At 37.6% G+C, this 18,500-nt stretch overlaps 1 protein-coding gene across 1 annotated transcript in view; it reads left to right on the forward strand.

Moving 5' to 3' along the window:
- POF1B (POF1B actin binding protein) overlaps positions 1-18,500 on the forward strand; it is a 113,668-nt gene that overhangs the window by 49,297 nt on the left and 45,871 nt on the right.

Below are 18,500 nucleotides of genomic sequence, written 5' to 3' on the forward strand. Positions count from 1 at the left end.
TCACTGCTAACACAGCCGTCTGCGGCGATCTATCCGCAAGGCAGCAGCGAGGCTGGGGGAGGGGCGCCCGCCATTGCTGAGGCTTAAGTAGGTAAACAAAGCCGCTGGGAAGCTCGAACTGGGTGGAGCTCACAGCAGCTCAAGGAAGCCTGCCTGTCTCTGTAGACTCTACCTCTGCGGACAGCGCACAGCTGCAGTCCAACAGGGGAAAGAGCCGGGGCCGGTGCAGACGCGAACGACTCTGTCTGACAGCTTTGGGGAGAGCCGTGGATCTCCTAACGCGGAGGTTGAGATCTGAGAACGGACAGACTGCCTGCTCAGGTGGTCCCTGACCCCTGAGTAGCCTAACTGGGAGACATCCCCCACTAGGGGCAGTCTGACACCCCACACCTCACAGGGTGGAGTCACCCCTGAGAGGAAACTTCCAAAGAAAGAATCAGACAGGTACACTCGCTGTTCAGCAATATTCTATCTTTGGCAACCTCTGCTGCTGATACCCAGGCAAACAGGGTCTGGAGTGGACCTCAAGCAATCTCCAACAGACCAACAGACAGTCCTTCTGACTGTCAGACGGAAAACTATCAAACAGGAAGGACACCTATACCAAAACCCCATCAGTACGTCACCATCATCAAAGACCAGAGACAGATAAAACCACAAAGATGGGGAAGAAGCAGGGCAGAAAAGCTGGAAATTCAAAAAATAAGAGCGCATCTCCCCCTGCAAAGGAGCGCAGCCCATCGCCAGCAACGGATCAAAGCTGGTCAGAGAATGACTTTGACGAGATGAGAGAAGAAGGCTTCAGTCCATCAAACCTCTCAGAGCTAAAGGAGGAATTACGTACCCAGCGCAAAGAAACTAAAAATCTTGAAAAAAGAGTGGAAGAATTGACAGCTAGACTAATTAATGCAGAGAAGATCATAAACGAAATGACAGAGATGAAAACCATGACACGAGAAATACGTGACAAATGCACAAGCTTCAGTAACCGACTCGATCAACTGGAAGAAAGAGTATCAGCGATTGAGGATCAAATGAATGAAATGAAGCGAGAAGAGAAACCAAAAGAAAAAAGAAGAAAAAGAAATGAACAAAGCCTGCAAGAAGTATGGGATTATGTAAAAAGACCAAATCTACGTCTGATTGGGGTGCCTGAAAGTGAGGGGGAAAATGGAACCAAGTTGGAAAACACTCTTCAGGATATCATCCAGGAGAACTTCCCCAACCTAGTAGGGCAGGCCAACATTCAAATTCAGGAAATACAGAGAACGCCACAAAGATACTCCTCCAGAAGAGCAACTCCAAGACACATAATTGCCAGATTCACCAAAGTTGAAATGAAGGAAAAAATCTTAAGGGCAGCCAGAGAGAAAGGTCGGGTTACCCACAAAGGGAAGCCCATCAGACTAACAGCAGATCTCTCGGCAGAAACTCTACAAGCCAGAAGAGAGTGGGGGCCAATATTCAACATTCTTAAAGAAAAGAATTTTCAACCCAGAATTTCATATCCAGCCAAACTAAGTTTCATCAGTGAAGGAGAAATAAAATCCTTTACAGATAAGCAAATGCTTAGAGATTTTGTCACCACCAGGCCTGCCTTACAAGAGACCCTGAAGGAAGCCCTAAACATGGAAAGGAACAACCGGTACCAGCCATTGCAAAAACATGCCAAAATGTAAAGACCATCGAGGCTAGGAAGAAACTGCATCAACTAACGAGCAAAATAACCAGTTAATATCATAATGACAGGATCAAGTTCACACATAACAATATTAACCTTAAATGTAAATGGACTAAATGCTCCAATTAAAAGACACAGACTGGCAAACTGGATAAAGAGTCAAGACCCATCAGTCTGCTGTATTCAGGAGACCCATCTCACATGCAGAGACATACATAGGCTCAAAATAAAGGGATGGAGGAAGATCTACCAAGCAAATGGAGAACAAAAAAAAGCAGGGGTTGCAATCCTAGTCTCTGATAAAACAGACTTTAAACCATCAAAATCAAAAGAGACAAAGAAGGCCATTACATAATGGTAAAGGGATCAATTCAACAGGAAGAGCTAACTCTCCTAAATATATATGCACCCAATACAGGAGCACCCAGATTCATAAAGCAAGTCCTTAGAGACCTACAAAGAGACTTAGACTCCCATACAATAATAATGGGAGACTTCAACACTCCACTGTCAACATTAGACAGATCAACGAGACAGAAAGTTAACAAGGATATCCAGGAATTGAACTCATCTCTGCACCAAGCGGACCTAATAGACATCTATAGAACTCTCCACCCCAAATCAACAGAAATACATTCTTCTCAGCACCACATCGCACTTATTCCAAAATTGACCACATAATTGGAAGTAAAGCACTCCTCAGCAAATGTACAAGAACAGAAATTATAACAAACTGTCTCTCAGACCACAGTGCAATCAAACTAGAACTCAGGACTAAGAAACTCAATCAAAACCGCTCAACTACATGGAAACTGAACAACCTGCTCCTGAATGACTACTGGGTACATAACGAAATGAAAGCAGAAATAAAGATGTTCTTTGAAACCAATGAGAACAAAGATACAACATACCAGAATCTCTGGGACACATTTAAAGCAGTGTGTAGAGGGAAATTTATAGCACTAAATGCCCACAAGAGAAAGCAGGAAAGATCTAAAATTGACACTCTAACATCACAATTAAAAGAACTAGAGAGGCAAGAGCAAACACATTCAAAAGCTAGCAGAAGGCAAGAAATAACTAAGATCAGAGCAGAACTGAAGGAGATAGAGACACAAAAACCCTCCAAAAAATCAATGAATCCAGGAGTTGGTTTTTTGAAAAGATCAACAAAATTGACAGACCGCTAGCTAGACTAATAAAGAAGAAAAGAGAGAGGAATCAAATAGATGCAATAAAAAATGATAAAGGGGATATCACCACCAACCCCAGAGAAATACAAACAACCATCAGAAAATACTATAAATGCCTCTACGCAAATCAACTAGAAAATCTAGAAGAAATGGATCATTTCCTGGACACTTACACTGTCCCAAGACTAAACCAGGAAGAAGTTGAATCCCTGAATAGACCAATAACAGGCTCTGAAATTGAGGCAACAATTAATAGCCTACCCACAAAAAAAGTCCAGGACCAGATGGATTCACAGCTGAATTCTACCAGAGGTACAAGGAGGAGCTGGTACCATTCCTTCTGAAACTATTCCAATCAATAGAAAAAGAGGGAATCCTCCCTAACTCTTTTTATGAGGCCAACATCATCCTGATACCAAAGCCTGGCAGAGACAACAAAAAAAGAGAATTTTAGACCAATATCCCTGATGAACATCGATGCAAAAATCCTCAATAAAATACTGGCAAACCGGATTCAGCAGCACATCAAAAAGCTTATCCACCATGATCAAGTGGGCTTCATCCCTGGGATGCAAGGCTGGTTCAACATTCGCAAATCAATAAACGTAATCCAGCATATAAACAGAACCAAGACAAGAACCACATGATTATCTCAATAGATGCAGAAAAGGCTTTTGACAAAATTCAACAGCCCTTTATGCTAAAAACGCTCAATAAATTCGGTATTGATGGAACGTACCTCAAAATAATAAGAGCTATTTATGACAAACCCACAGCTAATATCATACTGAATGGGCAAAAACTGGAAAAATTCCCTTTGAAAACTGGCACAAGACAGGGATGCCCTCTCTCACCACTCCTATTCAACATAGTGTTGGAAGTTCTGGCTAGGGCAATCAGGCAAGAGAAAGAAATCAAGGTATCCAGTTAGGAAAAGAAGAAGTCAAATTGTCCCTGTTTGCAGATGACATGATTGTATATTTAGAAAACCCCATTGTCTCAGCCCAAAATCTCCTTAAGCTGATAAGCAACTTCAGCAAAGTCTCAGGATACAAAATTAATGTGCAAAAATCACAAGCATTCTTATACACCAGTAACAGACAAGCAGAGAGCCAAATCAGGAATGAACTTCCATTCACAATTGCTTCAAAGAGAATAAAATACCTAGGAATCCAGCTTACAAGGATGTAAAGGACCTCTTCAAGGAGAACTACAAACCACTGCTCAGTGAAATCAAAGAGGACACAAACAAATGGAAGAACATACCATGCTCATGGATAGGAAGAATCAATATCGTGAAAATGGCCATACTGCCCAAGGTTATTTATAGATTCAATGCCATCCCCATCAAGCTACCAATGACTTTCTTCACAGAATTGGAAAAAACTGCTTTAAAGTTCATATGGAACCAAAAAAGAGCCCGCATTGCCAAGACAATCCTAAGTCAAAAGGACAAAGCTGGAGGCGTCACGCTACCTGACTTCAAACTATACTACAAGGCTACAGTAACCAAAACAGCATGGTACTGGTACCACAACAGAGATATAGACCAATGGAACAGAACAGAGTCCTCAGAAATAATACCACACATCTACAGCCATCTGATCTTTGACAAACCTGAGAAAAACAAGAAATGGGGAAAGGATTCCCTATTTAATAAATGGTGCTGGGAAAATTGGCTAGCCATAAGTAGAAAGCTGAAACTGGATCCTTTCCTTACCCCTTATACGAAAATTAATTCAAGATGGATTAGAGACTTAAATGTTAGACCTAATACCATAAAAACCCTAGAAGAAAATCTAGGTAGTACCATTCAGGACATAGGCATGGGCAAGGACTTCATGTCTAAAACACCAAAAGCAACGGCAGCAAAAGCAAAAATTGACAAATGGGATCTAATTAAACTAAAGAGCTTTTGCACAGCTAAAGAAACTACCATCAGAGTGAACAGGCAACCTACAGAATGGGAGAAAATTTTTGCAACCTACTCATCTGACAAAGGGCTAATATCCAGAATCTACAAAGAACTCAAACAAATATACAAGAAAAAAACAAACAACCCCATCAAAAAGTGGGGAAAGGATATGAACAGACATTTCTCAAAAGAAGACATCCATACAGCCAACAGACACATGAAAAAATGCTCATCATCACTGGCCATCAGAGAAATGCAAATCAAAACCACAATGAGATACCATCTCACACCAGTTAGAATGGCAATCATTAAGAAGTCAGGAAACAACAGGTGTTGGAGAGGATGTGGAGAAATAGGAACACTTTTACACTGTTGGTGGGATTGTAAACTAGTTCAACCATTATGGAAAACAGTATGGCGATTCCTCAAGGATCTAGAACTAGATGTACCATATGACCCAGCCATCCCACTACTGGGTATATACCCAAAGGATTATAAATTACTCTACTATAAAGACACATGCACACGTATGTTTATTGCGGCACTATTCACAATAGCAAAGACTTGGAATCAACCCAAATGTCCATCTGTGACAGACTGGATTAAGAAAATGTGGCACATATACACCATGGAATACTATGCAGCCATCAAAAAGGATGAGTTTGCGTCCTTTGTAGGGACATGGATGCAGCTGGAAACCATCATTCTTAGCAAACTATCACAAGAAGAGAAAACCAAACACCGCATGTTCTCACTCATAGGTTGGAACTGAACAATGAGATCACTTGGACTCGGGAAGGGGAACATCACACACTGGGGCCTATTAAGGGGGAGGGGGGAGGAGGGAGGGATTGCATTGGGGAGTTATACATGATATAAACGTCATGCACATGTACCCTAGAACTAAAGTATAATAAAAAAAGAAAAAAAAAAAAAATGCATTAAGGCCAGGTCATGAGATTCTCAAGTGTTAATTTTAAAACTTTGGGCTTCTTTAGTAGGGAATGGAGGATGAGTGAAGGTTGCTGAGTAGGAGAATACTAATAGATACTATGGCTAGCATATTAATTTTCTTCTTACAACGATCAGATTAGGAAGGTGCTATTGTTGTCCTTATTGCTCATATAAGGTAACCGAATTTCAAAGAGTTTAAAATATGTGCAAAGGCTTACACAGCTAGCATGCGGTAGAGCCAAGATTTATACATATGTAGGCTCACTCCAGAGCCCATTGATAGTTCCTCCTTGAATTTGGGTCATTTATGTGGAGAGTCCTTGAGCAACAGTATAAACATAAAGAAAGCACTTGGTTAAGAAGAGTCTGACACAGGGAAGGTATTGGTGATAGAAAGTAGACTACTTTCAGGGTATGGAGACCTGAGTTCTTGTCCTAACTCTGTTCCTCTCAAGCTATATGTTCTTAGTAATACAAAATCTCTCAGCAACATCCTCATCCATAAAATACTAAATAAAAATATGTGCTGGAAATTTTTTATAAACCACAAAGTCTACAACTTGAAAAAAATCAATGGGGAAAACTTTGCAAAGAAAATATTATTAGAAGCTGTTTCAATAGTCTAGGTGTAAAACAAAGTAGCATAATGACAATAGAAATGGTAGGAGGGACAATTATCAGAGATGGGAACTGTATGACAGGATTAAGAGTTTGTCCAGTGGCAACAGTAATGTTATGATATTCTTTTCCCAGCTTAGTACATCTAATAATACATTTGACTAGACTATATGTTGTCTACTCAGTAAAGGGGCAGAATTGGGTAACTAATATATCACTTTTTATTATTCATACTGTAGTTTGAGATTTCTATGTAGCTTTTGTAAAGGCTGGAGGATTTTTTTCTTTATTTTTATTAAATTCTGCTTTTTTCCATTTTAGATAATCTATTTTTTTATTGTACTTTAAGTTCTTGGATACATGTACAGAACCTGTAGGTTTGTTTACATAGGTATAAATGTGCCATGGTGGTTTGTTGCACCCATCAACCTGTCATCTACGTTAGATATTTCTCCTAATGCTATCCCTCCACAGCCCCCAACCCCCAGTTTTTTCAATATTTTATAAGGATGAAGTTGAAGTGCTGCTGAAAATAGAATAGGCCCTTGGAAGCACTAGTCTGTTGGAAGCTTAGAGTTAGTAATTTCACTTGTATCAATTACATTGGATTGGGTCCATTCCTGCTCAGAGTGATGACAGGGTAACCTGCTTGTGCAGATCCCATGGACAAAGGAGGGAGTTCTCCCATCTAGGCTCCTTGGTGTTTACATGTCCCCCGTCGTGATACGTGGGTAGAAGAGTATCTTTAAAGAGCAATACGCAGATATAGGTTAGGCTGTTTTAAAACTAAAGTAGGACCCATTTTCCCCATTTTCACAGTTTGTGTTTAGAGTTAAATTGTAGTTTGGAAGGAGCGTGGTAAAGAGGAATAGAACACAGGCATTCAATTTAATTATCTGAATTTATAAAACCTGATCTTGGCCGGGCGCGGTGGCTCAAGCCTGTAATCCCAGCACTTTGGGAGGCCGAGACGGGCGGATCACGAGGTCAGGAGATCGAGACCATCCTGGCTAACACGGTGAAACCCCGTCTCTACTAAAAAATGCAAAAAAACTAGCCGGGCGAGGTGGCGGACGCCTGTAGTCCCAGCTACTCCGAGGCTGAGGCAGGAGAATGGCGTAACCCGGGAGGCGGAGCTTGTAGTGAGCCAAGATCCGGTCACTGCACTCCAGCCTGGGCGACAGAGCAAGACTCTGCCTCAAAAAAAAAAAACAAAAAAAAAAAACCTGATCTTGCTGAGCTGTATGACCTTCAGCAATAGACTTAGCTGGACTGAACCTCAGTTTCTACATCTCTAAAAGGGGGAGAATCATACTTTAATGTACAATATATCCTACAAGAGGATTAATGAGATAAAATATGTAAAGCATCTATCTTAGTGTCAAGTACATAGCAGATGCTGAAATTAATCTTTGATTATTGGTCTTCTTCCACAACTCTGGGTCGCAAATGTTTCAAATCACCAGTATAAGAAATTAGTTTCATTGTAAGACTATTTTTAGATGAAATTAGATCATCTTTAAAGTACTTTCCCCAAAGTGAAAGGCATTAAAAATATTTTTCAAAATCAGATATCTAAAAATGTGGCTTTAAAATATTCTATAAAATTAATTATGTACATTTTCCATGGTCCTCCCTAGTGATATCACCTTTCTGATTTCAAATTCAAAATATTACAAGTCACATATACTTTCCTGGAGAAATTAAGGATAACATACTGTGATCATTTTCCTGTCATTAGCAAGGAACAGATAATTTTACACCTGTTGATGACAGGGAAAAGCTCAGGTGAACTCATTTCACAAGTTGTCATATAGGTGGCGTTTGTAAGAAATATTCAAATAAGTGTATATAGTGTGTGTACAACTCTCTTGCACTTGGCTTGAGGATTCAGGGAATTCTTTTGTAGTCATGAGAAGATGTAAAGGGAACAGTCCTGATCACCTGGATTGTGCTATTGCCAGTGAAAAATACTCCAATTTGTGATGTGATGCCTTTAATGAATTGACAAAAACATCATATCTTAGTGTCAGGTGCTTTTTCTGGCACGTCTCTGGGAAGCTCGCTATAATGTTTATTTAACATGTCATTTACCAATGATAGAATTTCAGGGCTGGTTAGTTCAATAAACTCAGCAGTTCTGTCTATCCCCTTACTCATTAACAGGTGGCTCAAGTTCCTCTCCATGTTTATTGCCCTCTTCAACCCCATTACTGAAAATGAGTGCCTTTTATGTAAACTTCTATTCCCTGCTGTTGCTTCCACAAATTTAATTAGTGTCCATTTGGGGCCTATCTTTTTCCCAACACTACCTTATCTGTCTTCTGCAACCTCTTGCTGTGAAACCTTTTTGAACTACTGTTTTACGGCAAACTCAACTTTATTTTTAACACATTGTTACTTATTTGCTGTTTTAGAAATCAGTTTTTAAAATTAAAGTAATATATGTGCATAGTTTAAAAGGCCAAATAGTAGTAAAAGGCATATAACAAATAGCAATTCCCTGTCCCTACCCTCTTCACCACCCAGAGCTGATCCCCAGAGGCAACCATTTTCAATTGTTAGCTTTGTCTTGTGATATTGACTTGCATTTAGCTAAATTGCTATATATAAAGCTAAATGATATGCATGTATTTTTAGTATTCATAAACTTATAGTATGCATATACTTAACGCTGCTATGTCTTGATTTACCAGTGGTATATATTATCTGTTAATAATTCTGACACACAAAGGTTTAATTCTATTAATCTCTCATCTAACTGTTTTCATCCCTTCCATCATCCCAATATAGTTAAATCTCCATTTATTTTTGGTAAATTAGTGTTCAGTGTTTATATTATTATTGCTATAAAATATCATTTACTGCTGAACCAAATTGTGTATTATTTTGCTTCTTTTATTAGCACAACTTTTTGCTGGTGTTAATAATTCTCTAATTTTTTTCATTTGCTTATTTTTGTGTATCTATTGTTAATTCTTTTCTCAACAAACAAATGTTCTGGTTCCTATTGATCAATTATCCCTTACTAACCTTCTACTCTCCTTGAAACTCTGTAATCCATATACACCACCCGCCTTGGTTTGAATTATCACTCTCTACTGACATTTTGGTCACTCTTTTTTTTTTTTTTTTTTTTTTTGAGACGGAGTCTCGCTCTGTCGCCCAGGCTGGAGTGCAGTGGCGCGATCTCGGCTCACTGCAAGCTCCGCCTCCCGGGTTCATGCCATTCTCCTGCCTCAGCCTCCCGAGTAGCTGGGACTACAGGCGCCAGCCACCTCGCCTGGCTAGTTTTTTGTATTTTTTAGTAGAGACGGGGTTTCACCATGTTAGCCAGGATGGTCTCGATCTCCTGACCTCATGATCCGCCCGTCTCGGCCTCCCAAAGTGCTGGGATTACACACTTGAGCCACCACGCCCGGCCTTGGTCACTCTCTTAACAGTTTCATCGGCCAATTTACAATCTTCTCTCCACTTCCTACTGAACCTAGAATCATCTATAAGAATTTCACCACCCACATCAGTACCCTTTCCCACACTGTCTTCATGGTTCTTCCTCGCTCTCAATTTCTTCATTTCTACGTCTTCAGTTCACATAGCTTTTGGCCAGTCTTTGAATTTATATCTTCACTTGAAACTGTTTAACCTAGGATTCTGAATATATCTTTCTCTTGCCATCACATTCTTATTTTATCTCTTACTCTCTCATTTCTGTTTAACGTCACCTTCACCAAACTCTCCAGCCCTCAATTCTAAGCCACACTGGTTTCCATTGTCAACCAGTTCAGCAATGATCTTGCTAGAAGCCTTTCTCCTTTTACTGTCATCACTTTGCTGATCCTTTGCTTTGTATAGACTGCCATCCACCTTCTGTGCCCCTAGATTTTGACTTCTTTGTATCCTAGAGAAAGTCTTCAGACTAACCAATTTAGTCTAGTACAGATTGTCTCGGTCTTTCTGGACTGCCACTATTGTTAAACAGCCTTTTTAATAGTTTCTAATCAAGTCATTACCAGTCTTCAATGTCTAATTCTTATCTTTCCCACCCTGCTCATACTCCAAGTCTCACTGCTGCTGTCTCCCTCTCTGCAGGTAGCCTTGCCTTCTACTAACAATAGGTGGTGGAACTCAAACTTTAGTGTGCACCAGAATCAGTTGGAAGAATTACTTAAGGAGAGATTGCTAGGGCATGATAATCTGCATTTTCAAGTTCCCTGGTTATCCTAATGCTATTTTACTGGTCCAGGAACCACAATTTTGGTTCACCACATGAATTCCTTCAGTGCTCCACTTTACTGAAAAATTTTTCTATACCATCAGCAAACTTCTGATTCTTTTGATCTTCAAGAATTAAGACTCTAACTTTGTGATCAGGGGACTCCCTTTGTGACCCTACAATTCTATTGACTTATAATCTCATCTCTTTTGTTCCCTTCATCTGAAAAATTTCCAAAGGAGGGAGGCATACTCTCAGATGCCATTTTCTCACTATTCACACATTCCTCAACACTGCAAACCAGATTCTAGCTTCACTATGTTCCTCAAAGTGCTTTTATTGACCTCCAAGTTGCCAAATCACCCTTACTTTTCTTGGCCCTAATTTTGTTTCAGTTCTACTGCATTTAGTACTGCTTATCTGTTCTATTCTTGATATATTTCTTTCCATTATACTGTACTGCTGCTTCTATGACTTCTTCTCAGGCACTTCTTCCTTCTTTCATCAGGACCTCTTCTCCAAGGACCCATTCTTGGACCCTGATACGGTTGGGCTATGTACCCAACAAAATCTCATCTTGAATGCTCATGTATTGTGGGAGGGACCAGGTAGGAGGTAATTGTATCATGGGGGCAGGTCTTTCTCATGCTGGTCTTGTGATAGTGAGTCAGTCTCATGAGATCTGATGGCTATTTACTTGTCTTAGTATTTAACATCGTTTTTTACTGTTCTCTCTGCTTTGCTACTCCACACCTAATCAGTTGTCATAGTTTGATGATTCTTTCTTCATACAACCTCTCTCATACAGCTGAAAGTTAGGTTTTCTTCTTGGAACTCTTAGCATTTGATCTGTAGCTCCCATTGGAGCCCTTGTTGCAGAATTCCCATTGTTTATGAGAAAAAGGTTTGCAAATTCTTGATACTCACTTTGTAGTACAAGAAAATGTCATACATTTTATTTTCTCATGAGAAAGAATAATTTAAACTGTTACAAATGTTATTATTCAATCACTTATACCCATTATAAAATCACAACCCAAACCACCTACATTGTTTTTAATTGGTTGGGAAAAGAAGAATGTCAAACTGGAAACACACACACACACGCACGCACACACACACACCCCAAAAGGAAGTGAGAATAGCTTTGAATAAGTTTCACTAAGTCCATTTCAGTGTGATTTGTTAAAGCACCTCTTAAAACTAGTGCTTTTCCCTCTATTCTGCTTAATATGTAGCTCCAATTTTATCATTTATTATAAGCAACATTTTCACTACTTACTTACCTTGAAAGATTAGGCTGTTAAAAGGGGTGTTCTTAATATTTATTTTGATGAACAAGATGAGTTGATGCAGAATCAGCATTATTATTATTTTTATGGTGATAAAAATACTTCTACCTAACAAATGTTTACTTAGGACTTATTATATCCAGGACTATGCTGGGCACTAGAACTTAAAAAACAACAGTATCTCTACTCCCAGGTAACTGAGAGTCTTATAGAAAATGAGACAATTGTCTTTCATTTCTTCTGTCATTCCAGTAGCAAAACATATGCCTTAAATTAAAGAAAATTATTTGCACAATTGTTTAAAAATTTACTGAGCACTTTTCCCCTTATTTAATTTTATTTGATGCCTCCTGCAATACTAAATTGCCTACATAATAGAGTTGAAAAAAAACAGGTACAGAGAAGATAAGCAATTTACTTAACTCACAAATGGGAAATGGAAGCTCCACATTTGTTCTCAAATTCAATTATTTTTTCATTACAACATTTTACTATCTATATTTCTTCACGTAGAAAGTCAAATTAGTTCTTTATTTCAAGTACAGAACTGTTATGGTTAAAGAAGTCTTCATTTTAGAATTGTGACTATTGTACAGTACATTCAATTCAGTGACAACATGTGTTGAAAATCTAATATGAACCAGGAGGTGGGGCAAGATGGACAAAGAGAAGCTTCCACCAATTGTCCTCCCTGCAGGAACACCAAAATTAACAACTAGTTACATACACAAAAAAGTATTTTAATAAGAACCAAAAATTAGGTGAGTGATCACAGTACCTGAATGTAACTTCATATCACTGAAAGAGGCACTGATGAGAGTAGGAAAAACAGTCTTGAATTGCTGATGCCACCCTGACAGAGTCTGTGTGGCAGGGAGAGAGAATCTGTGTGCTTGAGGGAGGGAGAACATGGTAAGTGTGGGACTTTGCATTGGAACTCAGTGTTGCTAAAATTGGGCAGAACTCAACCGACTTCAAATTGTACTGCAGAGTTCCAGTAACCTGGTAAAATAGCCTGTAATGGCATAAAACAGACACATAGATAAATGGAATAGAATAGAGAACCCAGAAAGAAATTCATGCATCTATAGTGAACTCATTTTCAACCATGGTGCCATGAACAACATCAGGAAAATGACAGTCTCTTCCACAAACTGTGCTGGGAAAACTGGGTATCCATATGCAAAAGAATGAAATTAGGCCTCTATCTCTCACCATATACAATAATAAAATCAAAATGGACTAAAGACATAAATCTAATACCTCAAACTATGAAACCACTACAAGAAAACATTGAGGAAACTATCCAGGACATTGGACTGGGCAAAGATTTCTTGGGTAATTACCAGAAGCACAAACAACCAAAGCAAAAATGAACAAATGGGATTACATCAAGTTAAAATCTTCTGTACAGCTTTTAACTTGTGAAGAGACAACCCACAGAAAGAAAGAAAATATTTGCATACTACTCATCTGACAAGGAGGTAATAACCAGAATATATGAGGAGCTCAAACAATAGGAAAAAAACTAATAATTTAATTTTTAAAAATGGGCCAAATATCTGAGTAGAGATTTCTCAATAGAAGGTGCACAAATGGCAAACAGGATGTGTAAAAATGTGCTCAGCATCATTGATCATCAGAGAGATGCAAATCAAAACTACAGTGAGAGATTATCTCACCCCAGTTAAAATGGATTTTATCCAAAAGGCAATAACACGTGCTGGTGAGTATGTGGAGAAAAGGGAACCATAGTACACTGCTGGTGGGAATGTAAATTAGTGCAACCACTATGTAGAACAATTTGGCGGTTCCTCAAAAAATTAAAAATAGAGCTATCATATGATCCAGCAATTCCACTGCTGAGTATATACACAAAAGAAAGGAAATAACCAACATTTGGAAGGAATCTAAAAATTTTATTTATCCAACAGTCTAATGGATAAAGAAAATTTGGTACATATACACAATGAAGTACTATTCAGCCATAAAAAGAATGATATCCTGTCAGTTACAACAACATGGGTGGAAAAAAAGGACATTATGTTAAGTGAAATAAGCCAGGCACAGAAAAACAAATATCACATGTTTTCACTTATTTGTGGAAACTAAAATATAAAACATTTGAACTCATGGAGATAGAGAGTAGAATGATGGTTACCAAGGTTGAGAAGGGTAGTGGGGCGGGGGTGAGAGAGTATTAGGGATTGTTAATGGGCACAAAAAGAATTAGAAATAATAAGATCTAGTATTGATAGAAAAACAGTATAACTATAGTCAACAATAATTTAATTGTACATTTAAAAATAACTAAAAGAGCATTATGAGTTGTTTGTAACACAGAGAAAGGATAAATACTTAAGGCGATGGATACCCCATTTACCCTGATGTGATTATTACATATTGTATGCCTGTATCAAAATATCTCATATATCCCATAATTATGTACATCTGCTATATGCACAAAAATTAAAAATTAAAGAAAAATAAAAAAGAATATAAAAGATAATCTAGTATGCACTAGGTAGCATCATTTCTTTATTAAAATATCTATATAGATTAAAATGATAGTGAAGATTTTCAGAACCTGAAATTATTTTACTTTTTCTCTTGTTAGAATTGCTACTTCTGGTATAAAATAGGGAGAGACCAATTATTTATTTTTACCTCATTAGCCAAATGACATTGTATCTGAAATGCATTTAATTTCGTCAGGGATTAATGCCCACTGGATTAACTATGTTTGAATCAGTCCAATAGATATTAAATGTTCCAAATCAAAGCAAAATCAAGTAGTAATCTTATACATCTAAAACTGTCACCACATCCTTATAATTTTTGCTGGACATATATTTATAATCTATATGTTATATAACCTTTTACTAATAGTGAGGTTTTCCATTGCCATGCAACAGTTCAGAACTTACTACCCAGTTGGATCTTAATACAGCAGATCTTATTACTTAATATTTTAATGACCTTTTGGGAGTTTAGTTCCTTAGATATAATTGCTTTTACATAATATGGCATTTTAAGAGCTTTATAATCTGCTAAACAACCCTTCTAAATAGGTGAAATGTGCACACATTTAAGCCAGTTACCTGGTAGGAATAAATTTAATTAAGCCAAGACTGTTCTACTGGATTGTCATTTGTTCCTTAACTACAAACTATCCCTACCCTGAGAAGCCTTCTCACAAATATTTGTTCTTAAGCTGAAGGGAAACCAGGCAAGAGAATATAGATAGCTCAGTTGAAATCAGCCACTATTGATTGTGCCTTATAATCACTACCACTGAACTCTGTAACTACAGTTGGTTAAGTGTGTTGCCTTTGAATATGAAAGTTTGTAAAGTGTGGAGGCTAGCAACAAAAGTCCACCTACTACTCCTAGAGTTTCACAGACCACAAATATGAAACAACACCCCAAATTGGAACCAGGTCAAGAACTTCCAAGGCAGTAGTGAGGTGAGGTCCATAATTTCTCTTTAGAAATTATTTTCTTTTGAAATTACTTCCTTTCTGCAGACTTTTTCTGGAAAATGGACACTAATTTGCCTCTGGTTGCACACTTAAGCATTGTTGCTTTGCCTTGAGTTTGCTGAAGCAATTATCATCATGGGCTTCTCACCTAGAATTAGAGACAAGGAATTAGACTGCTTGGCAATTATTATAGTCAAATGGTGATCCGATTAAATGTACTTCATTGATGCATGCTCATGAATCTAACAACTTTTGTAATTTTTTAGAAAATATCATGTTTTGTACATCTATATATATTTATATTCTTCAGCACAGGCTGTATTCCTTCCTTGATTATAGGTAAACAACTAAAGTAATTATCCAAGATTAACATTTGAGGTAGCTCCCATTCATCAGGAAGATGAGTATATATGAGGTGCAGCTATATTTCAAGTCAGTATTGTAACAGGGAGAAAACTTTTATCCATTACTGCTACCATTATTCTGGCCCAAGGCACTCATGTATCCTTGGGACGACTTCTATCTTGACTTTCTCAAGGCAACAAAAAAGATGGCTTTGAGCCACTTCTAACAGCTATGTCAAAACAGACCAACAAATAGTTCCATTAAAATTAAGAAGCTCCAAAGAGCTGTGATTTAATAATGGAAAATATTGCTAACTAGCACAACACAGTTTACAGTTAGGAAAATTTCACCTTTGTCTTGAATAATAGTCCTGACTTAACAATAGATGAGAATTTTAATTTTCTCAGTCCTCTCCCCTCCCAAATTTGAACCCAAATGGATTATAGATTCCAAAAGGGCTGGTTCGGTCCTTATTTTATGATTTTCCTAAACACATTGACTCTTTAAATGAGACATAGTTCTGAATAGCGACTTGCCTGCTTTTGACCTTCATTTCCTGAGAGGAGTCAATCACTGAGAACCTGATGGACATTATCCAGATGTCTATGTAGAACTCAAATACCAGCCTCCAACTCTACAAGGAGTTCAGTTTAGTTGCTCCAATTGGACTGTGTGATGATACTGACTCTTCCTAGTAAGGAAGGTACAAGGGATCACCTTGATATTCCTAAGGAAGGGCTGCCTATACTTTTTCTGACTTTGTTAACCGTTTGTTGTTGTGATGTTGGCGGCTTTAAGAGAGAAACTTATAAAAAAATTATTTCCAGAATCACTAGCACTTGGGGGCATTTCTAATCAGGTAGATGACTTCTTTCAATGCAACAAGTTTTAGTGAGCAGCTGTAGAGCATTAATCAGTATTGTATTAGATACTATCAAATATACCAAAAAATATGACTCATTCTTGTTATTTCTTTTGTGGTAAAAAGGGGGTGCTGAGAGAACAAGACTTATATCTGTATAATAGTATAAAAACAATTCAAGATAACTGAGCACAAAGAGCTGAACTGAATTAACTTGTTGGTTGGCATAGTTTTAGTTTCATGGATATGGTAGATTTTGAGATGAGTTTCAAAGGATGGGTAAGATTTGGATACACAACAAGAAGGACAGAGGATATTTAAACAGAAAACAATGTGAGTAAAATCCTAGAGGCAGGAATGTATGGTGTGTGCCCCAGAGAGTGAAATCTACTATGGCTAAAGGAGAGAACATACTGGGAAAAAAATAAATTTATGTTTATGTAAGCATTTAAAGGTTTTATATAGAATATGTAAATATAAACATATGAATCTATGTCTATTTTCATATATTATCTACATCTCTATATATGCACTACTTGTTAATTCTATGATATTTAAATGTACTATGTGATAATATTGACTTTACAGGTTTACCCATCTACTCATGCCTTCATACATGAGACTTTATCTTTTTAGGAGATAATCATTATTTACTCAGGGAAGCAACTCTAAAGTGTATATGGACAAGATAACTAACATTGTGGTATATTCATCTAGACCTAACAAAAATGTGATGATATTACACTGTATTTTGTGTCTCACTTTTTTTCACTGACCAATATTTTATAAACTGATTTTTGTGTCACAGATGTAATTATGAAAAATTATCTTTGCTTACTTTGCAATTCTTCCATTTGCCTTAGAATGTACAGGTTTTGAAGGTCTGCATTCAGAGGAGAGGTTGAAAAGGAAGTATCAGTAGTCAAATTCAAATCCATTTACCATCTGTATGCTTAAGAATAAATATGTTTTTAGGGTACTTGGTTTCACATGCAATATTAAAAGTAGCATGGAGTGTAACCTAAGTTATTATCCTCCAGGCAGTGTGTTTTGGGGATGGGAGCCACAGCACCTAATAATATTGAAAGGATTGATACCCAAGAATAGGAAGCCAATAGAATGGTCTTATTTAGGACACTGTTCATAGTAATTTGCGTCTAGGATTTCAAATGTCTCTGAAGTCTATGAGTTCTCTACAGTTAGCTCTGAGCTACTCTTTCCAATGTGAGATTGACTAAATATTCGCTTTAAACAATAAATGGGGGAAGTCAAACAAGAAATACTTTAAAACGCATTGAATTGAGTAGGTTTATTTAATCTACCTTTGAGATATACTAACAAATCAGATTGCCTTTCACTTAGAATATGCAAGTCCAACTGGAAGTAATTCTACTATAGTCAGTATAACTCAAAAATCAGTATGCTGAAGAAATATCTGCACTCCCATGTTGATTGCAGCACTATTAACAATATCCAAGATATGAAATCAATCTAAGTGTCCATCAACGGATAAGTGGATAAAGAAAATGTGTGTATATACACAATGTACACAATGGAGTACATTCAGTCATAAAAAAAGGAATAAAATCTTGTCGTTTGAGGCAACATTGATAAGTCCGGAGGACATTATGTAAACTGAAATAAGCCCAGCACAGAAAGATAAATATCACATGTTCTCACTTATATGGGGGAGCTAAATATATAAATATATTGATATCATGCAAGTAGAAAGTAGAATAGTGGTAGCAAGAGGCTTAGAAGGGAGGGGGAAGAAAGTATAGGAAAAGATTGGTTAACAAATCCAAACTACCACTCTGTAGAAAAAATAAGTTCCAGTGTTCTATAACACTGTAGGGAGATGATAGCTAATAGAAATTTACTCTATATTTTCAAATATCTAGAAGAGAAGATTTTAAATGCTCTCACCATGAAGAAATGATTA

The sequence above is a fragment of the Trachypithecus francoisi genome, unplaced genomic scaffold (assembly GCF_009764315.1).
Source record: "Trachypithecus francoisi isolate TF-2019V2 unplaced genomic scaffold, Tfra_2.0 Contig01451, whole genome shotgun sequence".
In the NCBI taxonomy this organism is placed as follows: Eukaryota; Metazoa; Chordata; class Mammalia; order Primates; family Cercopithecidae; genus Trachypithecus; species Trachypithecus francoisi.